Here is a 9279-nt window from a genome sequence, read left to right as displayed (position 1 = left end):
TTGAACGAGCTTCCAGTAGAAGTGGTAGAGGCAGGTTCGATATTATCATTTAAAGAAAAATTGGATAGGAATATGGACGGGAAAGGAATGGAGGGTTATGGGCTGAGTGCAGGTCGGCGGGACTAGGTGAGAGTAGCGTTCGGTACGGACTAGAAGGGGAGAGATGGCCTGTTTCCGTGCTGTAATTGTTATATGGTTATATAAGTCAATAACATTTTAAGTAACATTTGGATATTAAACGCACAGCGCATATTTTCCCCGTATGAACATATAAAATCATTGCAACACACCAATATCGCTGAATCAGTGAGAACCCTAGGCTTGTTTCCCTGCAACAAGACGGTCCCATCGAGGGGTGACAGGAGACAGCGATACTCAAAGGGGGTTCCTTATGTCCAGTCTATTCCGCAATTTAGTTTTCGTTGCATTCATTGCAGAGATATGTTGAAAATGGAAGCAACGTTTTCAGTGCTTTCATGGCTATCTCAGGATATTTAGCCTCGACTTTGATCCGGAATGCCAGCAGAGATGTTATGTCAAACATACATTTCAGCCTGTCGTCATTTGCAAGCTCGAGGAGTTGATCTCCTTCTCGCGCTGACATGGATGACGCGCTGGTAATGACCTCGCATGTGTAATGGCTCAACAGTGGCCGTGACAGGGAATGAGGAAAGGTGCAGCTGACTCATATCGTTAAATCATATCGCTTCCTTACGGCCCGGTTGGGGACCGCTGATCTAGCAGAGAGCAAAAAAAATAAAATAAAATAAAAACACAATAATGAATAAACAAGTAAATCAATTATAAATATTGTATAGATTATTTTAAAATGCGCAAAAACAGAAATACTGTATATTAAAAAAAGAGAGGTAGTGTCCAAGGCTTTGATGTCCATTTAGGAATCAGATGGCAGAGGGGAAGAAGCTGTTTTTGAATCGCTGAGTGTGCCTTCAGACTTCTGTATCTCCTTCCTGATGGTAACAGTGAGAAAAGGGCATGTCCTGGCTGCTCCCTAAAGATGTTCTGGGTACTTCATAGGCTAGTACCCAAGATGGGGCTGACTAGACTTACAAGTTTCTGCAGCTTCTTTCGCTCCTGTGCAGTAGCCCCTCCATACCAGACAGTGATGCAGCCTGTCAGAATGCTCTCCAAAGTACAACTATAGAAGTTTTTGAGTGTATTTGTTGACATGCCAAATCGCTTCAAACTCCTAATGAAGTATAGCCGCTGGCTTGCCTTCTTTATAACTACATCGATATGTTGGGACCAGTTTAGATCCTCAGAGATCTTGACACCAAGGAACTTGAAGCTGCTCACTCTCTCCACTTCTGATCCCTCTATGAGGATTGGTATGTGTTCCTTCGTCTTACCCTTCCTGAAATCCACAATCAGCTCTTTCGTCTTACTGACGTTGTGCCAGGTTGTTGCTGCGGCAACATTCCACTAGTTGGCATATCTCACTCCTGTACTCTAAAGGTTAACTTGCAGATTGAGTTGGTGGTAAGGAAGGGAAATGTAATGTTAGCATTCATTTCAAGAGGACTAGAATATAAAAGCAAGGATGGAACGCTGAGACTTTACAAGGCACTGGTCAGGCCATATTTAGAGTATCTTGAGCAGTTTTGGGCTCTATATCCAAGAAAAGATGTATTGGCTTTGGAGAGTCCAGGGGAGGCTTATCTGAATGATCCCGGAAATAAAAGAGCTGATAGAACATAGAACAGTACAGCAATGTTGTGCCAAACCAGCAAAACAACCCAAAAACCAATCCCTCCTAACTACACAATGTCCATATCCCTTCATCTTCCTCTTATTCCTGTACCTATCTAAACGTCTCTTAACAGCCTCTGATGTACCTGCCTCTACCACCATACCAGGCAGCGCATTCCAGGCATCCACCCCTCTCTGAGTAAAAAAACTCACCCCTCACATCGCCTTTGAACCCACCCCCTATTATCTTCATGCCCTCTGGTATTAGACATTTCAACTCTGGAAAAGAGATACTCTCTGTCTGCTCTACCTTGCCTCCGTAATCTCCATCAGATCTCCCCTCATCCTCTGCCCTCCAGAGAAAACAACCCAAGTTTATCCAGCCTCTTGTGATAACACGAGGCCTCTAAACCAGGCAGCATCCTGGCAAACCTCCTCTGCACCCTCTCCAAAGCCTCAAGGTCCTTCCTATTGTAGGGCGACCAGAACTCTATGCAATACTCCTGATGCGGCCGAACCAGAGTTCTATGAAGTTGCAACATAGCCTCTTGACTTTTAAACTCAGTGACTCAACTACTAAAAGCAAGCATTCCATAAGCCTTCTTAACCACCTTATCGACCTGTGTAGCCACTTTCAATGAGCTATGAACTTGGACTGAATGAAGGCTCTGGGCCTGTACTCGCTGGAGTTTTTAAGGATGAGGGGAGATCTCATTGAAACCTACTGGATACTGAAGGCCTGGATAGAGTAGGCGTGGAGAGAATGTTTCCAGTAGAGGGAGAGTCTAGTACCTGAAGGCACAACCTCAGAATAGAAAGACATCCTTCAAACAGAGAGACATCCCTACAGTTCTGATCAAAAAGCTCCATAACCTGGGCCTCTGTACCTCCCTCGATAACTGGATTCTCAACTTCCCCAAAGGGAGACCACAATCTATTCGGATTGGAAGTAGCATCTCCACCTCACTGACAATCAACACTGGCACACCTCAGGGGTGTGTGTTTAGCCCACTGCTCTACTCTCTCTGTACCCATGACTGTGTGGCTAGGCACAGCTCAAATGCCATCTACAAATTTGCTGATGATACAACCATTGTTGGCAGAATTTCAGATGGTGACGAGAGGCCGTACACGACTGAGATAGATCAGCTGGATGAGTGGTGTCGCAGCAACAACCTTACACTCAACGTCAGCAAGACCAAAGGACTGATTGTGGACCTCAGTAAAGGTAATATGAGGGAACACATACCAATCCTCATAAAGGGATTAGAAGTAGAGAGAGTGAGCAATTTCAAGTTCCTGGGTGTCAATATCGCTGAGGATCTATCCTAGGCCCAACATATCGATGAAGCTATAAAGAAGGCAAGACAGGGGCTAGATGTCCATAGGAGTTTGAAGAGATTTGGTCTGTTACCAAAAACACTCACAAAGTTCCACAGATGTACCATGGAGAGCATTCTAACTGGCTGCATCACCATCTGGTATGGGGGTGAGGTAGGAGGGCTACTGCATAGGATTGAAGTAAGTTGCAGAGACTTGTAAACTTAGTCAGCTCCATCATGGGTACTAGCTTCTGTAGTATCCTAGACATCTTCAAGGAGCAACGCCTCAAAAAGGTGGCTCCCACCGTTAAGGATGATTCCAGAGCACCAGGAGGTCCTCCGCCTGCAACAAACTTCCTCAGCTCTGGTGAAAGACGTTGACACCCAAGTCATGCCCTCTTCTCATTGCTACCATCAGGGAGGAGGTACAGGAGACTGAAGGCACACACTCAGTGATTCAGGACCAGCTTCTTTCCCCCTACCATCTGATTTCTGAATGGACATTGAACCCATGAACACTACCTCACTACTTTATTTTAGCTCTACTTTTTAAATATAACTTCTATATATTTTTTTTTGGGGCCAGCTGGTGGTGTAGAGGACTTCAAGGCAGACGGTCCTGAGTTCAAACCCAGCCGGGTCCCAACCCGGGCAGCAGCAGTATCTGTGCGGAAGAAAGGCCTGGCAATCTACTTGCCATGAAAACCCTATGGACCCTATGGCCCATGAGGTCATAAAGAGCCGGACTTGACTAACCGACCGAACAACAAACAACATATATATATACTTACTGTAATTCACGTTTTTTTCCTCTCTATTATTTTATATTGCATTGTACTGCTGTTGCAAAGATAACAAATTTCACAGCATAAGCCGGTGATACTAAACCTGATTCTGATTCTGATTCTGAAGAGTTTTATAAAGTTTAGAGAGGTAAAGATAATGGATGGCTGGTATCGTTCCCAGGGTCAAAATGTCTAATAGAAGCCAAGCATTTATGGTGGGGTTGAGGGGAAAGTTCAAAGGAGATGTGCAGGACAAGTTTTTGCACGGAGAGTGGTGGGTGCCTGGAACGCATTGCCTGGGGGAGGGGGACGGAAATAAATACAATGAGTTGTTCAGGAGGCTCTTAGAAAATGCAGAGAATGGAGGGTAAATTAAATTTGGTAAATTGGTTTATTATTGGCATGTACAGTGAGACACTTTGTTAATCCATACAGGTTGTTCCATTACAACACTGTAAGGGAAATCAATAACAGAGTGCAGAATTAAGTTCAGTGGACTTTGGTTAATTGGGACACATTAGGACCCATACATTTTGGCCCAATTAAGCAGCTGCTCCAAATAGCTGACCATAAACACAAAATACTCTGCAGATGCTGGGGTCAAAGCAACGCGCACTACACGCTGGAGGAACTCAGCAGGCTGGGCAGCATCCGTGGAAACAATCAGTCAACGTTTCGGGCCAAGACCCTTTGTCAGGACTGTAGAGGGAAGGGGCAGAGGCCCTATAAAGAAGGTGGGGGGAGGGTAAGAAGGAGAAGGCTGGTAGGTTCCAGGTGAAAAACCGGTAAGGGGAAAGATAAAGGGGTGGGGGAGGGGAAGCAGGGAGGTGATAGGCAGGAAAGGTGAAGAAGGAATAGGGGAAAATACAATGGGTAGTAGAAAGAGACAGAACCATGAGGGAGGTGATGGCAGCTGAGGGAGGGGGCAGAGTGAAACTAGGATGGGGGAAGGGAGGGGGAGGGAATTACCGGAAGTTGGAGAATTCAATGTTCATGCCAAGGAGCTGGAGATTACCCAGACGGTATGTGAGGTGTTGCTCCTCCAACCTGAGTTTAGCCTCATCATGGCAGTAGAGGAGGCCATGTATGGACATATCTGAATGGGAATGTGAAGCAGAGTTGAAGTGGGTGGCTACCGGGAGATCCTGTCTATTGTGGCGGACAGAGTGGAGGTGCTCAACGAAGCGGTCCCCCAATCTGCGTCGGGTTTCATCGATGTAGAGGAGGCCGCACCGGGAGCACCGGATGCAATAGATGACCCCAACAGACTCACAAGTGAAGTGTTGCCTCACCTGGAAGGACTGTTGGGGCTCTGAATGGTGGCAAGAGAGGAGGCGTAGGGACAGGTGTAGCACTTACGCTTACAGGGATAAGTGCCGGGTGGGAGATCCGTGGGGAGAGACGTGTGGATCAGGGAGTCACAGAGGGACAAATCCCTGCGGAAAGCGGAGAGGGGTGGAGAGGGAAAGGTGTGCTTAGTGGTGTCCTGTTGAAGGTGGCGGAAGTTGCGGAGGATAATGTGCTGGATCCGGAGGCTGGTGGGGTGGTAGGTGAGGACAAGGGGAACTCTGTCCCTGTTGTGGTGACAGGAGGATGGGGTGAGGGCCAAAGTGCGGGAAATGGAGGAGATGCGGGTGAGGGCATCATTGATGACGGCAGAAGGGAAACCACGATCCTTAAAGAAAGAGGACATTTGAGATGTCCTGGAATGGAAAGCCTCATCCTGGGAGCAGATGCAGCAGAGACGGAGGAACTGGGAATAGGGAATGGCATTTTTGCATGTGGCGGGGTGGGAAGAGGTATAGTCGAGGTAGTCATGAGAGTCAGTGGGCTTGTAGAAGATGCCAGTGGACAGTCTGTCTCTAGAGATGGAGACCAAGAGATCAAGAAAGGGGAGAGAAGTGTCCGAGATAGACCAAGTAAATTTGAGGGTTGGGTGGAAGTTAGAAGCAAAGTCGATGAAATTGACGAGCTCAGCATGGGTGCAGGAAGCAGCACCAATGTAGTCATCAATGTAGCAAAGGAAAAGTTGGGGAGCAGTACCAGTGTAGGATTGGAGCACAGACTGTTCCACGTAACCAACGAAGAGGCAGGCATAGCTGGGTCCCATGCGAGTGCCCATAGCTATACCCTTGGTCTGAAGAAAGTGGGAAGAGCCAAAAGAGAAATTATTAAGTGTGAGTACCAGTTCCGCCAACTGGAGGAGAGTAGTGGTGGTGGGGAACTGGTGAGGTCTATTGTCCAGAAAGCAGTGGAAGGCTTTGAGGCCTTCTTGGTGGGGAATGGAGGTATATAAGGATTGGACATCCATAGTGAAAATGAAGCGGTCGAGACCAGGGAACTGGAAGTTATTGAAGTGGAGGGCATGGGATGTGTCCCGGATGTAGGTGGGGAGGGACTGAACTATAGGTGACAAAATGGAGTCCATGTCCCTTGATCTTTCCCCTTACTGGTTTTTCACCTGGCACCTACCAGCCTTCTCCTTCCCACCCTCCCCCAACTTTCTTATAGGGCCCCTGGCCCCTCCCTCTTCAGTTCTGTTGAAGGATCTCGGCCCGAAACGTTGACTGTTCGTTTCCACGGATGCTGCCCAACCTCCTGAGTTCCTCCAGCGTGTTGTGCGTGTTCCAATTAGCTGACATTTCCTGGAAATAGTTAAAAGGCATATAAAAAACAAACTACTACTCAACTGAATAACAATTTATGTATTTAAATGAAATACAGAAGAAATTAAAACACTACCAACACCTCTACAGTACTATAAAACTGTGTATTAGTTCCTCTTAGCTGTCGACAGAGGAATTCATCTGCCGTGTTCTCTAGATTGATTGTAAATAAATAAAATCACCTAGCGCAGACATTGGACTGCCTTCAATCAATGCTTTAGAAATTTGCATCCTCCAAATCATCATTTTCATTATAACATTGAAGATGATTGTCAATACCTTTGTAATTCCTAACTTGCTGAAGTAGTGAAATCATTTCATTTTCATTCCCCGCCATTTCTGGCATCTCCAAGCCTGAATGCTTGAGCAAAAGAGTTCTGAATTTTCTGACTGCTTATTTCTTGCCAACTATCAGTGACAAAAATCACTACTTTTTGAGTACAAACACAGGCAACTGATGCTATTTAGGAACTCGTTTTTGCATACCTCGACACTGTTTTATCACCCCTTGTTCAATCCCTTCAGACCTATGTTCGTGACACTTCTCACGCTCTTAAACTTTTCGATGATTTTAAGTTCCCTGGCCCCCACCGCTTTATTTTCACCATGGATGTCCAGTCCTTATATACTTCCATCCCCCATCAGGAAGGTCTCAAAGCTCTACGCTTCTTTTTGGATTCCAGACCTAATCAGTTCCCCTCTACCACCACTCTGCTCCATCTAGTGGAATTAGTCCTTACTCTTAATAATGTGACGAGAATACACATAAAATTAAGATGTTTGCTGGCCTGGGTTAGCATCAGTGACATCAGCAAGTGGTCTGCCACCTGCCCTCAGGGGAAGGAGAGATAAGGAACAATGGAGCAGCGTCTGGAGATGTGTAATGCAGGGACGTGGGAGAGAGAGCTGTCTGGAGCGGCTCCCCCCTTTGAACCCTGAACTGTTTGAAGTGATGGACAGGCGATACCCCAGCAGGGAGATAAAAAGGGACAGGTTCGCTAAGACAGAACACACACGACACCCGAGGTAACGAGACCCTGGAAGCGGTGCGCCTCTCACGAGTCGGTGGGAAGTATCAGACAACGACCAGGGTGGAAAGGTACGATCAGCGGGAACCCGGTGTGTGACCGCCCTTGCCTGGGTGCCGGGTTCACTGCAGAGGATCGACCGCATCTGGAGGAGGGGTCACAGTCGGTGACCTCAGGTGACATCACCAAGGACCCGCCCAAAAGTTGCTTGTGAGCCATCTCGCCGGTCTGTGAGTGAAGCAGTGTTCTGAATGATCAGTTGTTCCTGTTCTATCTCTCTCTACCCCAACCTTGTCCATCGCCATGGCAACGATTACTGCGAACTGAACTACTAACTGGACTGAACTTTGAGTCATTTTGAAATTTGGTCATTTACCCCTAGACAACGATAGAGCTTGATTGATGCTGTTATCTTAATTCTGGGCACATGTGTGTTTATCATCGCTGAACTGTTGCATTTATTATCCTTTCGATTACTGTGTTGCTTGTTTCTTTAATAAAACTTTCTTAGTTCTAGTACTCCAGACTCCAACTGAGTGATCCATTTCTGCTGGTTTGGCAACCCAGTTACGGGGTACGTAACAATAATTTCTCCTTTTGCTCCTCCCATTTCCTCCAAACTAAAGGTGTAGCTATGGGCACCCGTATGGGTCCTAGCTATGCCTGCCTTTTTGTTGGGTTTGTGGAACAATCTATGTTCCGTGCCTATTCTGGTATCTGTCCCCCACTTTTCCTTCGCTACATCGACGACTGCATTGGCGCTGCTTCCTGCACGCATGCAGAACTCATTGACTTTATTAACTTTGCCTCCAACTTTCACCCTGCCCTCAAGTTTACCTGGTCCATTTCCGACACCTCCCTCCCCTTTCTAGATCTTTCTGTCTCTGTCTCTGGAGACAGCTTATCCACTGATGTCTACTATAAGCCTACTGACTCTCACAGCTATCTGGACTATTCCTCTTCTCACCCTGTCTCTTGCAAAAACGCCATCCCCTTCTCGCAATTCCTCCGTCTCCACCGCATCTGCTCTCAGGATGAGGCTTTTCATTCTAGGACGAGGGAGATGTCTTCATGCTTTAAAGAAAGGGGCTTCCCTTCCTCCACTATCAACTCTGCTCTTAAACGCATCTCCCCCATTTCACGTACATCTGCTCTCACTCCATCCTCCCACCACCCCACTAGGAATAGGGTTCCCCTGGTCCTCACCTACCACCCCACCAGCCTCCGGGTCCAACATATTATTCTCCGTAACTTCTGCCACCTCCAACGGGATCCCACCACTAAGCACATCTTTCCCTCCCCCCCTCTCTCTGCATTCCGCAGGGATCGCTCCCTACACAACTCCCTTGTCCATTCGTCCCCCCCATCCCTCCCCACTGATCTCCCTCCTGGCACTTATCTGTGTAAGCGGAACAAGTGCTACACATGCCCTTACACTTCCTCCCTTACCACCACTCAGGGCCCCAAACAGTCCTTCCAGGTGAGGCATCACTTCACCTGTGAGTCGACTGGGGTGATATACTGCGTCCGGTGCTCCCGATGTGGCCTTTTATATATTGGTGAGACCCGACGCAGACTGGGAGACCGCTTTGCTGAACATCTACGCTCTGTCCGCCAGAGAAAGCAGGATCTCCCAGTGGCCACACATTTTAATTCCACATCCCATTCCCATTCTGACATGTCTATCCACGGCCTCCTCTACTGTAAAGATGAAGCCACACTCAGGTTGGAGGAACAACACCTTATATTCCGTCTGGGTAGCCTCCAA

The sequence above is a fragment of the Mobula hypostoma genome, chromosome 19 (assembly GCF_963921235.1).
Source record: "Mobula hypostoma chromosome 19, sMobHyp1.1, whole genome shotgun sequence".
NCBI classification, from domain to species: Eukaryota; Metazoa; Chordata; class Chondrichthyes; order Myliobatiformes; family Myliobatidae; genus Mobula; species Mobula hypostoma.
This window is presented reverse-complemented; position numbering follows the sequence as displayed.